The following is a 15,828-nucleotide window of genomic DNA, read 5'->3' as shown; positions in this document are numbered from 1 at the left end:
AACATGACTCAGGCAGTCAGGAACCAGAGAAGAAATGGGCCTGGGAAGGTCTATCTATTAAGATGTAGTTGGCTTTATGAAAGTGTCTGAGAATCCAAGCCACGCACTGTCTCATGCTCTTGAGCTCTTTAGGGTGTTTTGGGATACAGCTATTTATTGTAGAGAATCAGGACAGCTGTGCTATTCATTACTGGCACAGCACCACAGGTTTAGCAGCAGTGCACTCCAGTGAGCAGGGCACTAGATTGTGACAAGCAGGCCCACGACAGGGAGGGGACCAAGGGGGCAGTTGCACTGGGGCTTGGCATGTCAAAGGGGCCTGGAGCTCCATCGGCTGCTGCTGTTTCTTTGGTAGCAGAGGCATCCGAAGTTCTGGGCCCCTTTGAAGTGCCATGGCAGCACGCTGCACTGCTCCACATGGCTGGGAGAGGCAGCACTGAGTCTGGGCAGTGCAAAGGGCTGACTGCCCTAGGTCCCACCCCTTCTGCCCTTAGCCCCACCCCTTTCAGGGGCACATTGCTGAGCCCACCTTCCCCCTTGTCCCAGGGTTCCTGGCAGCTGTCATGGGAGATCTGCTTGTGTTCCTAGCTTTGCCACTGAACTGCAGGGTGTCCTTGGGCAAGTCCCTTCACCTCTGAGTTCCTTTGTTAGCCATCTCTCCTTCTGTCTGTTTAGCATATGATCTCCTGTCCCTTTGCTATGTGTTTGCACATTGTGTAGTTAAGTGAAGACACCAGACCACACTGTAATATTGCATCTAGCCCTATTGAAAGATGTACTCCATTGTCCTAAAGTGCTTACATTCTACCCCATTATTATATCTAGTCTACTGGAACTAGTTCCAACTAATTCTCCCCCGTAAATAAAGCTCAGCAAGACTGGGACACTTTGACAAGTTCTGCGCCTGGTAGATGTTCTCCTTGGGTACAGAACAGCACATATAGCATTTTACAACCATTTCCCACTTGCTCAGCAATGGTGTAAATTAGGACAGGCAGTGCAGGACAATGTGTAAGCCTCCTGGAAGCAAATGACCTCTCCTTGTGGATGTCTTAAAACCCACTTGAGACATCTACAGTTTCAGGTAACTGAAATCACAGCGTTAAAAACTCTATTATCTTGACACAACCATTCAGATTCAACCCTCCTGTTTGGAGTCTGCTGTCCATTGCTGGGGGTGGGGAGAAGATGGGGGTGTTATTCATAAGGAACAAATTAATCTTTTCTCCTAGGAAGAGAGACACTGGGGCACTAAGTTTGGCTGAGGAAATCTTCATCCAGGTGTAGGCATAATTCAGGGGTAAAAGCAGGGGGTGGATATTCTTACTGGAAAATTAGATTCTTCAGTTCCCATCAATAAGAAACAATTCTGTAAGAAAACTTGACCTGGAAAGAATCAGTGTAACCCCCTCAAATGATGCTAAGAAAAAAAAGGCAAGGGTCTATTTATTTTTTTAAACAAAATTGGCCTAATAATGGAAGTGATTAAATTATAATGTCTACGCTCTTGTTTGGATAAGGCAAACGCCTCCACAGGCCATTTATGGGCTATTGCCAGCAGCAAACCGAGGGTAGCTTCAACAATACAGAAGACTTTTCAGCTTGCTGTGAGATTTGATCTCCATAAACTTCCCAAAATATATATTGTGCAGCAGTAAATCATGTATAGTTTTATTATCCACCCATCTGGGGTCTGAGTGCAACCACGAAGACAACAGAAGAAATTTGGATTTCTTTTAGCACCGCGTGAAATGAACTTCACTGGTGGTATTTGATTAATTCAGCAAATTGATCGCACTTACAGCAGGAGTGACCGAACTTACCATTTGCTACATTCCAACCATTTCCCATAGCTTGGGTATTTTTTCCAAGTATTTCTGAGGCTTTCATTTGTGTTTTGAAATGGTTATTAGATGAGTGTGGTTGGTTGGTTGGTTGGTCACAGCAAAGGGCTGAGTAGACACAAGAGTTGTAGGAAGCTTTCTCAAAGAAAGCCAAAGTCCACCCAAAGTTCAGTTGTTTTCAGGTTCAAATGCAAACTTGAGACACAAACCAGTTTTGCTGAACTTTCCTAGAAAACTTTGCAGCAGCTTTGTCTGAAACTGAGAATGATGTGAGGGGTGATATGACAGAGGTCTTTAAAATCATGACTGGTGTGGAGAAAGTGAACAAGGAAAAGTTATTTACTTGTTCCCATAATGTAAGAACTAGGGGTCACCTTGGCTGCAGATATACTGCATTCCACTTTCAGAAGCAGAATGCAAATGAATGAGATTGAAAATGCAAATGAATGCAGATTTACGTATCTCACACCTCATTTGCAAATTATCCTGCAAAAGTGCTTCTTGGAAAGGCTTTTCCGGAAGCAAAAACTGCTATGTAGACAGGGTTCCTTCAAAAACAAACCCCATTTTCCAAAGAACCATCTTCCTATTTTGTTTAACAGAGTTCAAAAGAGAACTAGATAAATTCCTGGAGGTTAGGTTCATCAATGGCTATTAGCCAGGCTGGGTAGGAATGGTGTCCCTAGTCTCTGTTGTCAGAGGCTAGAAATTGGTGACAGAGGATGGATCACTTCATGATTAGCTGCTCTGTTCACTCCCTCTGGGGTACCTGGCATTGGCCACTGTTGGAAGACAGGATACTGGGCAAGATGGACCTTTCATCTGACCCAGTGTGGCCGCTCTTGTGGTCTTATGTCATATTTGACGTACAGCCTCGTGTTACTCTCAGGTTCAGTCAAAGTTGAAGAAGTTTCATGAGCTCATGCTGAGACACATTCAAACTAATGGGCTGCCAGCTTCCACTGATCACTGCTTGTAGGTCTGGGGTTAGTGTGAGCCTAGAACTCACAGTGAAACTGAGAAACTGCATAGACCTAAGCCAGTGAAGAGTTTGCATGACCCTCTGTGAACGTAATGCGTCCAGTTGCCCACAGATCAAGTGCCCAGGAAACCAAATTGCTAAAAAGTTGCTCAGGTGTTACTGGGGGCCTGACCCAAATCTCCCCTTTCCCCTTCTCCCTTGCTCTTTGGAACAGGCCTCTCATTATTCATTTTTGTTGGCAGGCTAAGCAAAGAGGTTGACAATGGATGATCTTTGTTCTTGTCCTTAAAGTGATTCCTCCTATGTAGGATTGAGGTATGTTGGTGGGGGTGATGGGGTCACTAAGGTATATGGAATCTTTTAATTATAAAACATCCATCTCTGGTGGTTCTCCAGCATAAAATTCCCTGAATGAAAAGTTAGCTCCGAGATGGGTTAGGGTTTTGGGTATATTTCCGTTTAAGGTGTCAAATAGGCCCCATCAGGACAGTATTTAAGCATCTCACAGCCTTTAGTATTTGTACCCTCACAACATCCATCAAGACAGGGCAGCTACAATCTCTATTTTACAGCTGGGAGAGTGAGGCCCCAAGAAGCTAAGTGACTTACTCACAGCTAGGGTGCAGAGGAGAACACATGTCTCATAAAACTGTAGGTTTTCTTATCCCAGGACCACCCAGCATGTGGTTTCGGAACAAAATCCCCAGTGTTAGCCTTGAGCCTGTGACCAGATCTTAAGCATCCTGAAAGTTCAGGGGACCCCACTGTGGAGGCAGGGACACTGTGAGCACGTCAGAACCTTGAGAGCTCAAACAATAACAAAGTTCCCAAACTTTTTTCAGAAGTATCACTTACTTCAGAGCCTAGGAGTAATGTTATGTAGGCCCGGTCTCCCCAAAACATAATTTGTACCCACTGAATTATATTAGCTTCCTAGAACTAGCTTAGTACTTTGCGAGCCTATCCATGTGTATACACACTTATTTTGGATATCTTCTCTGGAAATACCATCACTGGACCTAACCAGGTTACTCACAGAATCACGGGCACTTTCTCATGCTCCTCTACTAACATCATATATGCCATCATGTGCCAACAATGCCCAGATGCTTTGTATATTGGACAGACGTCTAACTCCCTTAGACAAAGGGTCAATGGGCACAAAACAGACATCAAAACACTCCAGATCCACAAACCAGTTAGTCAACATTTTAATGGAATGGGGCATTCTGTCAGTGACCTAAAGGTATGTGTGTTACTGAAAAGGAATTATCGCACCGTTTTGGAAAGAGAAGCGGCCGAGCTGGCTTTTATACTCAAATTCGGCACGTTAACACATGGTTTAAATCGTGATGGGAACTTTCTGAGTCACTATAGGGGCTCGTCTACATACTTGGCTCAATCTAATTCTTGACCTTCCCCCCCACCCCTCCACTCTCTGATTTGCTCACCTTAATTATCTTTTTCTTGATTATCTTTTTCTGATTTGTCCTCCTTGCTTACTGTTTTTGGTTCTCTGTGCCTTAAATATTGAGTCTGTTCTGGTCTGGCTATGGTCTGAAGAAGTGGGTCTGTCCCACGAAAGCTCACCTAATAAATTATTTTGCTAGTCTTAAAAGTGCTACTTGACTGCTTTTTGTTTTTATTTTGGAGTATGAGTGAGAAGATCATAACAACTCCTAAAATCAGCCAACTTAATTACAAGATGCAACCCAAATAACTAAATCTGATTCTGTCCCCAGACTGGCCACTTCCTATGTGCCTGTGCATTGCCCAGTCACAATACAGGCAGCCTGCCTCAATTTCCCTCTCATGGGGCTTCTTGAAAAAACTCCTGGGTAAACCTTAACACCTTTGGGGTCCATTATATTAATATGCAATTGTTTGTGTGTTCTTAAAGTATTCTATGAGGACAGTTAAAAATGCAGTTTCTACAAGAACTCAGTGCAAAGAGGGATGCTTAGCCAAAGTCTAGCTCCAGTCTCTCGTCCCTGTACCAAGAGAACTACATCAACTAGTTCAAACTGGATTCTCCAGGAACCAAGTGAAAAAGAAAGGGGTTTTGGATAAATAGCTTGGTGGTAAACCAGACACACAGCCTTCATTTTGATCCAGCAAACAGGCAGGACAACTAGTCCATGGAGGCTAATAACATAACAATGGCCATACCGGGTTAACCAAAGGTCCACCTAGCTCAATATCCTGTCTTTCAACAGTGGCCAATGCCTGATGCCCCAGAGGGAATGAACAGAACAGGTAATCATCAAGTGATCCATCTCCTGTCATCCATTTCCAGCTTCAGACAAACAGATACCAGGGACACCATTCTTACACATCCTGGCTATTAGCCACTGATGGACCTAACCTCAGCTCAGTCTTTAGGGAAGACGTGAAAGGATTTTACCTTACCAAGGTCTCATACGACTATATGCTTGTTCTGAGCAATCAGTGTTATGTATTGGAAGCTGTTTGAAGGACTGCTCACCTGTCAGAGCCCTTTCACGTGCTTTCATTTTTGTGAAGTATGTTTTCTCTCTAGCACTTTAGCCTGAAGAAAAAATGTGCTTGCTTAGAAAGAGCAGCATGGTAGATCAACAGTGGTGATCACACTGATAACCAGCTATCAAAAGAAGCAGCATATCCATGCTTGGAAAGCTGCAATGTAGGCAGAGAACTGTGCAGTCTGGAAATACCTTGGTCAGAATGGAGAGAGATATGTGTTTCCATCCAAGCTAGGCAACAGCTGTGGAGCCAGAAGCCCAGAGTGGGTGGTCCTTGCTGGAGAACAGTATGGCATAGACTGTGACATTCCAGAACATTCAGGCCAAAGGTCATTTAAAATATTCCCCTTCTAGGATGCAGTTTTACTTCTTACACAGTCTGGCCCTCCAAGCACCAACCCCAGGTCGGGGTCTTTCTGTCCCCTGACATATGGAGACTGATTCTGCCCCATTCCCAGAGCTGGGTCCCAACTCAATTACCATGGCCAGGTTTTACCTGGCTGGAGCTCAGCCTTTTAGCTCTGGCTCCAGACCTTCCTGGTGCCAGGAGCTATCCCTTCAGAAGCTCCCTAACCCTTTGAAATCATGACTGGTGCAGAAAAAGTAAATAAGGAAAGGTTATGTACTCCTTCCCATGACACAAGAACGAGAGGTCACCCAATGAAATTAAGAGGCAGCAGGTTTAAAAATAAACAAAAGGAAGTATTTTTCAACACAACACAGTCAACTTGTGGAACTCCCTGTCAGAGGATGTTATGAAGTCCAGGACTTTGACAGGGCTCGAAAAGGAATGAGATAAATCCGTGTTCTATTTTTCCCATCCTTGGGAGGAAGACATTTTGTTATGTGCAGATGTGTACCGCCAATAGAAATGCTTGCAGGTGGATGTGGGTGTTCTGCTAATCAGCTGGCCGGCCTCTGAATCTCTCCTGGGCAGTCGCCCAAGTGCTCAGTTTACAGGGAACGGAGTCCATCAGTGGCTATTAGCCAGGATCTCTGTGAGGGCTGGGAATGGGCGACAGGGGATGGATCACTTGATTATCTGTTCTGTTCATTCCCTTTGGGAAGACTGGCTACTAGACCTTTGGTCTGTCCAAGCATGGCTGTTCTTAAGCCTTTCCTCACTCTTGAGCTTCCTGCTGCTCTAATAACAAAATTGTCTGCTCTGTCTGTGCCTCTTGTGTAACTAGGGTTGGCTGGTGCAGGGCCTCTATCCCATAAAGCACAACCCCTCCTATTACAGTTTCCATTTACCCCTTTTATTATTTTGCTGCAAGTTTGTGTGTAGGCCAGCCCTGGTGCTCCCCCTCTCACCAGAAGCATCAGTCCAGAGCTCTGGCCTTGAAAGAAAGAAGGAAAGATGGAAAGAAAGAAAGAAAGAATACCAACCACCACACCCCAAAACTCGGAAGGCTTACCCCGCCTGCCTCCAAATAACCTCAGCCTTCCTGTCTGCCGACTGACAACAGCAGACCCGAGCTGCAGCCCCCACCCTTTGTGGGGAAATAAAAATGCCAGGCTAACTACAGTGCAGGAGAACTGTCCAGCTCAGGCGGAGCGTTGTTTAAATTGCAAATGCCTGACTTACTTGATTTGCATTGCGCTCTGCGCCCCTGTGCATTTCATTGGCTGAACACAATACTTTGGGTTTCTTTACAAAGCTTGGCATGATTGACAGGCCCTTCTTTCCCCTTCCTTGAGGAGACCAAATTCAATCCGGCCCCCTGTAGGGACACCCCTCCCGAAGCAGCCCAGCGCCTGCCTTTGCAATCCTGTCTCCAACCTGTCTCCTGCTGCGGTAGGTAGCGAGCAAAGCCTTTTTTTCAGCGAGTCAATCCCCAGGCCTCCTCAAATGTCGCCTCTTTTCAACAGACCCAAAGGGGCAAAATAAAACTTGGCTCCCTTTCCTCTACAGCCGAGCCCTTTCAAAAGCCTCTGCCAGTAGCCTAACAATAGCTGTGGAGAGGAGAGATTTGTTCTGTTTGGAAGACCCCCAAGCACACCTGGACAGAGGACCTTTCTGCTGGCTCTGTGAGAGGCCATTGTTTGCCGTGTCAGCAGCCTGAAATCACAATCGTCCGTATATCATCATTCCGATGAGCGGAGCTGAATGCGGCAGGCTCCTGGCAAGGTCATGTAATGTGGCCCTCAGTCCCCATAGGCTGAAACCTTAGCACTTCACCCTCAGCACAGGCTCTGTGTGCCAGCCTTTGCTAATGGACTCCCTGCTTCTCTGCACACTGACCTTTATTGTACGCTGAGTCGATTGCCTGCATGGGGGGGAGAGAGCGGGGGAGGAGAGAGTGTGCAGGAGCAGTGGCTTCACTGGCCCTCAAAAGAACTGTCCCTAACGGTGCCGAAAATGACTGGGGACTGTCTATACCTGTGCTGGGCAACCTGTGGCCCTCTGGCTTCATGCAGCCCATTGGCTTTCTAGAGGTGCCCAAGAGACATATACTGGTGCCCCTGGGCCGGGTTGCCAGAATCCACTGATTTCCACAGCATAGGTTTTTTTGCCTACCAGTATTACTGAAGTGACTCGCATGTAGAGCCAGGGCCTGGGAAGTGAGGTGCGGGGTCATTGTGCACAGCACTGACTGTGTGAGCCATATGCTCCCTCCGGGCCCAGTCAAAGTGCGACTGCTGTCAAGTTGGCACATCCTGCAAATCCTAGTTATGTGAGCACGGTTAGCAAAACTACCCTGTGCTGGGAGGCCATCTGGGGTGTGACGATCTTGTGGTGCAGTGAGATGAAGGGCGGGGGGGTCACACCTGCAGCCCACTCCCTAACCTAGGTTGCCATCATTGGCCTATACTCACCGGTGTGTCCTTTCAAGGCTGGCAGTGGGGTCAGAAGATAATGATCCATTTCACAGTTTCATCTAGACTTCCAATAACTGCCCCCATCCCCTACACCATGGGGGAGTTTTACGTTGGGCCCCACTTTGCATCCCTGAAATTAGCAGGCTGTCTCCAACTTGTCTGATGTAATTCAAACCAAGGGACATTTTGGTTATGTTCATATGAAAATAAAAACCCTTTTGGCAGGTGTAAGGAAATCAGTCTGTAGAATGTAAAAACACCAGCACATCAGTGTGACACACAGACAGAAAAACAGTAGCATATTTCAACATTTGTGATGAGCAGGATGAGCCCAAGATTCAGCAGCTGATTGTGCTGTGCCCCCCATCACAAAATTTCATGCCCCCATGAGGGGGCCTGCCTTCCACTTTGCTCACCTCTGCCCGACCCAACCTCCTCCTCCCTTCCACTTACTTTCCTGCACTGAGGTCCTGACTGGTGCTCTCTGCTCTCATTCCTGCCTCTGATCCTTTATGGGGTTAGACAGGGGCCCCATAAGGAGGCTGTGCACCAGGGTTTTCTCTAATTTTTTCCATCCTTGGATGAAATAAATGTGGTTACATGTGCTGAGGCATATGGGGATGTGCACCAACAAGAGACACACACGCTGCCAGCTGTGGGTGCTGGGGGTGCTCTGCTAATCAGCTGGCAGCACCCGAATCTCTCCGGGGCAGCTACCCAAGTACTCAGCTTACAAGGAACGCTTCTGTGTACTCAGGGGACACTGGCAACCTTCTTCCCTGTCCAGAAATTGATAGACATCCTCTCATCAGTGGGGATTGCTTAGGAGACTCTAGTCACATCCCCTTTCTGGCTAAATGGGGGACTTAGCAGAGTGGGGCTGTGAGTGGTTTGTGGCATTTCCCTTTCCATCCTTCTCATGAGGGTCTCAGCTCTGGGCTATGCCTGTAGCTGACAAATACAGCAATAAATTGAGTCCTTTGAGAGTTAGCATCCTATGAGCCCCAAGAATTCTGACACATTCACCAGGAAAGTTCCCCATCAAAAGGAGCAGCATAACTTGGGGGGTAGCCATTGCAACAGGCCTTACAGTCACACCAGCCCTTCCCTTTCCCTTTCACTCACATCTTCTCCTGTTTTTTTGATTGAAATTAGTGTCTGCTCCTGTTATCCACATGGCCACCAGAGTGCACACTGCAGAGTGCAGGCCACGTGGCAGCGCTCAGAATATCAATAACAATGCCTCATTAGCACATTTCCTTCTACTTGTCTCTTATTATTCCAGCTCTTCTTCTGGCTTTTCCTTCATCTGTCCCAGTCAGACTCCTGTCTGAAGAACAAATAGCCTTCTGTAATTAGGGCTTGAATTAGCCAGCAATACATGTGTAAAGTGAGCACGACCGAGGGAAATCAAATAGGGAAGCGGAGTCATTTTGTTCCCTGAGTTTTTAAACTGGAGGTCCTGTGGATGGTTCCACAGGTTTTTGTTCAGCACAGTGTGAAATTAACACTGTGGGTTGTTATTTCACTAGGCAATTTCTGGTGATTCATTTTCTTCTATTTTACCTCACCCAAAAAACAAAACTGTGGAGAATTTACAGCAAAATGCTTGGGTTTTTAAACAAAGGACATGCCAAATGGAACATTGCTCTCTTTTATTTTAAATGCACTCAAGAAATCTGACCATTTCACTTGAAAACTGGCATTTGTAGCAGCATTTCTAATAGAAATGGGCTTAACTTGCAGTCACAGCAAAACAAAACCCACCAGAATTTGCAGTCATCATGCATTTGGTTATCAGTATTTCACAGCCAGGCAAGGTGGGATTCCAAACTCCTTGCCCACAGGGTGAGGTTTTAAGCACCTTTGCACCCTCCTGAGCTTGGAATGGCATAACTCTAACTACGCTTGCCAGGATCAACTTCAGGTGCCTAGTGGTGACGCACAAAATCGAACTATCAGGGCTCAACAGTCAACCTCTGTACTCCTCATTTCTGTGAGGAGTAAGGGAAGCTGATGGGAGAGTTTCTCTGATCAACCTCCCTTACTGAGGGCGGCCAGGTAAGTCAATCCCAGATGAGCCAATTCCAGCTACACAATTTTCATGGCTGGAATGCATATCTAAGAATACTAGAACTCCTGTGGCACCTTATAGACTAACAGAAGTTTTGGAGCATAAGCTTTGGTGGGCAAAGACCCACTTCATCAGATGCATCTTTGCCCATGAAAACTTATGCTCCAAAAATTCTGTTAGCCTGTAAGGTGCCACAGGACTTCTTGTTGTTTTTGCAGATACAGACTACCCCCTGACACGTGTCTAAACTTGACTTTCAGGTCGAATGTAGACCTGCCCTCATCACACACTCCTGGATGTTTGTCAACTAGAACAGCCTCCACAGGCTGCAGCAGCGGCCGGTGTTTTCAAGGTACTGTGTTGCAGACATGCACTCACAACATGCTCTCTGCCCTCAGCCAGTCTCCTGGCTTGCAAGGGCTCCTGAGAAAATGGCAGAGGGCTGTATTCCAAAATGCCTGTGCAGGGAAAATCCCAGATAGCTATGGAATCTCATTGGCCCTTCCATCTGGTGCAGAATGGGGATTAGAATTTCACCCCCTGCTTTCTGACTTTTTCCTTTATGCTGTGAGATAGGAAGGGAAATTGGACAGGAGTGGACATTCTCCAATTCTAAACCATCCCTGTTTTTGGGTTGTCAGGGGAATCAAAATTTTTGCTGAGACAGGCTTGAAGGAATCTGCACTTTTGGACAATGGCTGCACTCTCTCTCTCTCTCTCTCTCTGTCTGGCTTTGAACCGCTTGTGATAGTTTTGCAGCTTGAAAAGTCTACAGCAGGCAGTGCAGACACCCATATGAAATACCAAACATATTAATTGGTTTTAGAAGGTCACTGAACAGTTTTGCTGTTAAGCTTACTACATGGAAGCTGGAAAAATCACTGTGTTCTGAGTTGTTTCCTTCAGAACTCTCTCCGTCCCCTCCACATCTGGCATTACCACAGCAGAATAGCTGCACCAGAACTGAATGGACAGCCAACTGGGGGTGCAAGTTATGTCTTGCTATAGAGTTCACCAGCAGGAAGCACAGAGCAAGTTAGCCAGATGGATCAGGACCCGGAATACTTCTGCCCCATTTGTAATGTAAATTAATAGTTCAACTGGTTTTGAGCTGCAACATCAGCAGCTGGTTACTGAAATCACAATAATTTGAATTCCAGAGGAGACAGCAAGATCATTTCCATAGCAGACTATGAAAGAGAGTGTGTGAAGTAGGATCAACATCTTTACAACATCTTACCCAAAACAATGCCTGGCAGAGTCTGTTTCAAACAAAGATGATTTTCCAGAGTATCATTACTGACTTGTGTTGTGTTAGTGAATTTTGTATACACTAATAAAAATGAAAGCCGCTATAAAGAACAAATCAATGGACTATACCTGGTTTTGATCACACATGAGCTGGCCCTTTGCATTGGTATTTGCAGCATCTGTTCCAATTAAGACTTGTTTTCTAGTTTAAAGATATTAGTCCAATCACCAGTGCTCTGTTCAGAACATGAATAGGGCATTGTTCTGGCAGTACATAGTTAAACAGACTCCACAGACTCTATTAAGTAGCTTTGCTGCCCAATTAGAATAAGAAGGAGTCAAGCAGACATGACTGTACTATATACCCTCTGTCCCACATGTAGTTTTACAGTCAATGTAAACAGTTAACATGGAACATGTGTTAAGAAAACACACACTGTATGCTGTGACAGAGTATGACAGATAGAGCATCAAGAAATTGCTCAGGATTTAACAGACACCAAATTTAATTATGATAATGACTGCATATGAAATAATGATGCACAGAAATGGCAAAATAAGCAGCTTGCATATGGTTAAAATCAGCATTTGAAATCTGGTAATACAGAATCCTGAAAGTATAAAAATTGAACGCCCATTCACTGAGAAGACCCACACCTCTTTATGTGAGGTTATTCGACGAGTTTCACTGCTGAATTGGAGGGATTGTTGTGTGTTGCAAGAGAATGGTGAAATTCTGCTCACAAGTTTGTGTGTAGCTTATGGAGGACTGCTGTCGACATATGACAATGTGTTGTGGAGGTGAATTAGAGGCTCAAGTGACCATATTGCACACTGTATTTAAGCAGGAAAATTAATAAGTAACACATTTTCCCCAATGGAATGATAAAGGATTTTTAAAAGGCTATTTAGAGAATACATAATATCTTATGGAAACCTTGTCCACTAGGAAACAGTACTTCATACAAAGCAAAGATCTTCTGCATTTATTTTGCCTTATTGCAGAGCAATATTTGCACAGAAGCCAGGCATTTGTTTCTAAGGAGCATATTTGCTTCTCAAGTGTATTCCCCTCATCTGAGGTATAACCAGTATATGCTCTTCCTTATTGTTTTGTGGCTAGGGTCATCTCTATCAACGGTGAAGTTCGGCTCATTGATAGTTTTTATTGAACTCAGTAGGACCCACACACAGAGGCAGGTGGAACACTGCAGGAGGAACCAAACCCGGGAGCTTAGTACGTGAGCCTCTGCTGCCTGAGCTCAAAGCCAGCTGGCTATTAGTTCATGCTGTAGAGGAAACTCAGTCTTTCTCTCTGAAAGTGATCTAATTGCCACTACCTGGGACAGGGAACAACATCCATAGGTGTGTGGGTTACACAAGCACATGGAACGAAGGGACTAGTGGTGTAGGTGTTAGCCTGAGACTCGGGAGGCCTTAAATCTCTGCCCTGCACCAACTGGATCCAAGGTTGACCCTGTACTGGTCACTTAGTTTCTATTCCTCAGGTCCAAATCAGCAACATGGGGGAGCTATGAACAGCCGTCTCTTAGCATCCAGGAGCTGTGAGAGGACCAATAACTCAGAAATGGGAACCCCATACGTGCCTGAGATAGAACGTGACCTCAGGGCAGGATTCGGCAGCCAGCCTCTGTTTGTTGCACTGTTTCTGCAGTATCTACTTGCAGTGCCCCATACGGCTGCAACTTCACCTAAGAAAGAGCATGTTTCCCGGCTAACTCGGGTGTGCAGACGCAGCTCTCCATGCAGGAGCCAGGCACATCCCATCCAGTAACAGAATCTGGCTGTTAATTCAGACCCTTTAGCTTTGATTCCTGGGAGAAGGTAAACATGCAAAGTGAAGTCAGTGGACCAGACTGCATTTGGTTGCACATGATCTTATCATTAGATACAAAGCAACATAGACACACCCAATACAACCCTTCTCTGCCCAAGGGAAGGCATGATCCTGTCCCAGGTATATGTCTACTCCATAGCAATGCACATGTGCAAAGCAAATCAGACCCCAGTTTATTAGACAATGATTTTTTGTGGATTTCAGAGACTCCCAAGACACTGAACCGCAAGCCCTAGGCATGCAGACAAACCTATTAAAAAGCAAAATCCAGAAGAAACCATTTCGAATCCCAGGTTGCTGGAAACCAGGCCAAAGAGCTGCAGTGTGCCAAGCCAGTAAAAGATGGGCAAGAGAAAGAAGCCTTCTCCGTGCATCTCCCTTCTATGTGCACTGCCCAGTTGAGTAGGTTTGGTCCTAAAGATTAAGGTCCTGGATGCAGAGTGTGCAAGCATATACTGCTCATGTGCTGACAGTTAGACCTGGCCTTAAGTGCTTTAGTGAGTTGGAGACTAAGGCCACAGAGGAAAGAAAACATCAGCGTAGGGGTAGTGGTGGAACTGTTAGTAATGCTGGTCCCATTGACGTCAGTGGGTATCATATGAGTAAACCTTCACCAGCATGAGCATGGATTCTACCATTGGGCCCATAAGAAGCCTTCAGGCAAATGCAGTGAGATCTGTCCTGCATTCCGTGTTTCAATTTTAACTGATATTATTCCCCACTGCCTAGCGGTGGTGGTGTAACTTTGACCTCAGCTAATTAGGTTTAAAGTTTTGATGGATGGATTGATTCAGCAGTTAAACAGAGATAAATTAACTGTCCATCTAAACATGACTTAAATGAGAAGGGAATTCTGATTAGACTTACTTCATGAAATATCATGCATCTTTCTCAACCAAATAGTCTCCCATTCTCAACCAAATATTCTCCTGACAATCTTAAATGAAATTAAACTGATAGGACTTTAGAGAAACTTAATCAGGTCCTATGGAAATTACTTTAAGGATGTCTAAAAGCCAAACCCTCCGTTGTTCTAAATTAATAGAGCTGCACTGATTTACACCAGCTGAAGATATGGCCCATGGAATTTAATTAATTAAATATTTTTGAATAATTTAAAATGAATTTTCTATTGAATTTAGTTAGACTGGCCCAGAAATCAGGACAGAAGGTATTTTCCATTTAATGCTTTAAGTTGTTTCCATTGGAATAGTTCTCCTAAATTTGAGAGACAAGATGGGAGGGGTCATATGACCCGTATCCTGGGACTAGCATGGCTACAACCACATTCTCCTGCAATACTTTTAGTTATTTTTTTTAAAGATAGTGACAGGATTAAGAGCAAGCCCATAGTGCCTGCTCAGACACATAGCCCATGGGGGGAGGTCAGAACTCTAGCTAGGGTGTAAATCTGAATTTCTGAATTTTGCACTTTTATAATGAGATAAACCAACCCGCCCTGAACTTTGGGGTTTCCAAAATCTGCATCCAGATCCCAAACCTGTGCTGTTTGTTTATCTTTATTGCAAACCCTTCTTTTCCTCAATCCTAGAAAACAAGTCCTTGGCTCTCGTCTGATGAACTCCAGTTACTTACACTGATCTGACTCCTTTTACGTTACTCCTGATTTACACCAGCATAAGCAAGAGCAGACTCAAACAGCAAATTCTGAATTTTAAATATATTAAATGAGCCAAATAAAATGCATGGGGTATTTTCTCACTTCTCTTTTAAAGAACAGACCATATTTTACTTACAGTTCTCTGGCTAAATATTTTCTTAACTACTATTTCAAAAAATCAACAGTTATTGCAGGATGATTATGATGATAATTAATAAATAATAATAACCGTAATAATAAGCAAAGTCTAATTCCCTCTGGGAAGATTATGTAGGTCTGAAATAAAATATAAAATTATAAAAAGAATAAAAATAAATATATGGAAAGAGATTTCTCATCTGTTGCAGAGCTTTAATCAAGAGTTTATAGAAAGACCTAGTTTGTTAAAACTGCATGCAGCACTACAGTACCTTAGCATGTAGGTATCTTAAGAACTAAACACAGCTCTCTGCTAATTTTAAATATGTTAAATAAACATGCATCAAGAAAGATGAATATTAGATCATTTCACATAAATATTAACTTTTAAAGCATTCCAACTGGCAAAATTAAGGCAACCAAGAATGCCACTTTATTTGCAACCTCATATACTCAAGGGTCTTGGAATGGAACCAAAGTAAAAAAACAAACAAGCAAATGCAGTCTAAAAAGTAGCACTCAAAATTTTTGTAGATGCTGCAAATGGAAGCTGGCACAACCATGAATTTCTCTGGATGCCTTGGCCTGCCAGTGTAAGTAATGTGCTAGTGCTAGGAAGGGCAGCCAAGTCCAAGGCTTGCACAGAGCCAGCTTTGCTATTCCCTCCAACACTGGAACACATGCCCAACATTCAGTCTGAAGCATATGGAAAAGCCATGTTTATGGAAAAATAACG

The 15,828-nt window shown here is 44.5% G+C and overlaps 1 long non-coding RNA gene across 1 annotated transcript in view; it reads left to right on the top strand.

The window, feature by feature from the left end:
* Positions 1 to 15,828, top strand: part of LOC142001059 (uncharacterized) — a 53,806-nt gene that overhangs the window by 34,257 nt on the left and 3,721 nt on the right. The window contains exon 2 of the long non-coding RNA XR_012642388.1: positions 10,485 to 10,576. This is a non-coding gene — a long non-coding RNA (uncharacterized LOC142001059). The remainder of the gene's footprint in view (positions 1 to 10,484; positions 10,577 to 15,828) is intronic.

This window comes from Carettochelys insculpta, chromosome 23 (genome assembly GCF_033958435.1).
Source record: "Carettochelys insculpta isolate YL-2023 chromosome 23, ASM3395843v1, whole genome shotgun sequence".
Lineage (NCBI taxonomy): Eukaryota > Metazoa > Chordata > Testudines > Carettochelyidae > Carettochelys > Carettochelys insculpta.
Note: the sequence above shows the minus strand (reverse complement) of the source record. Positions and strands in the feature narration are given on the sequence as shown.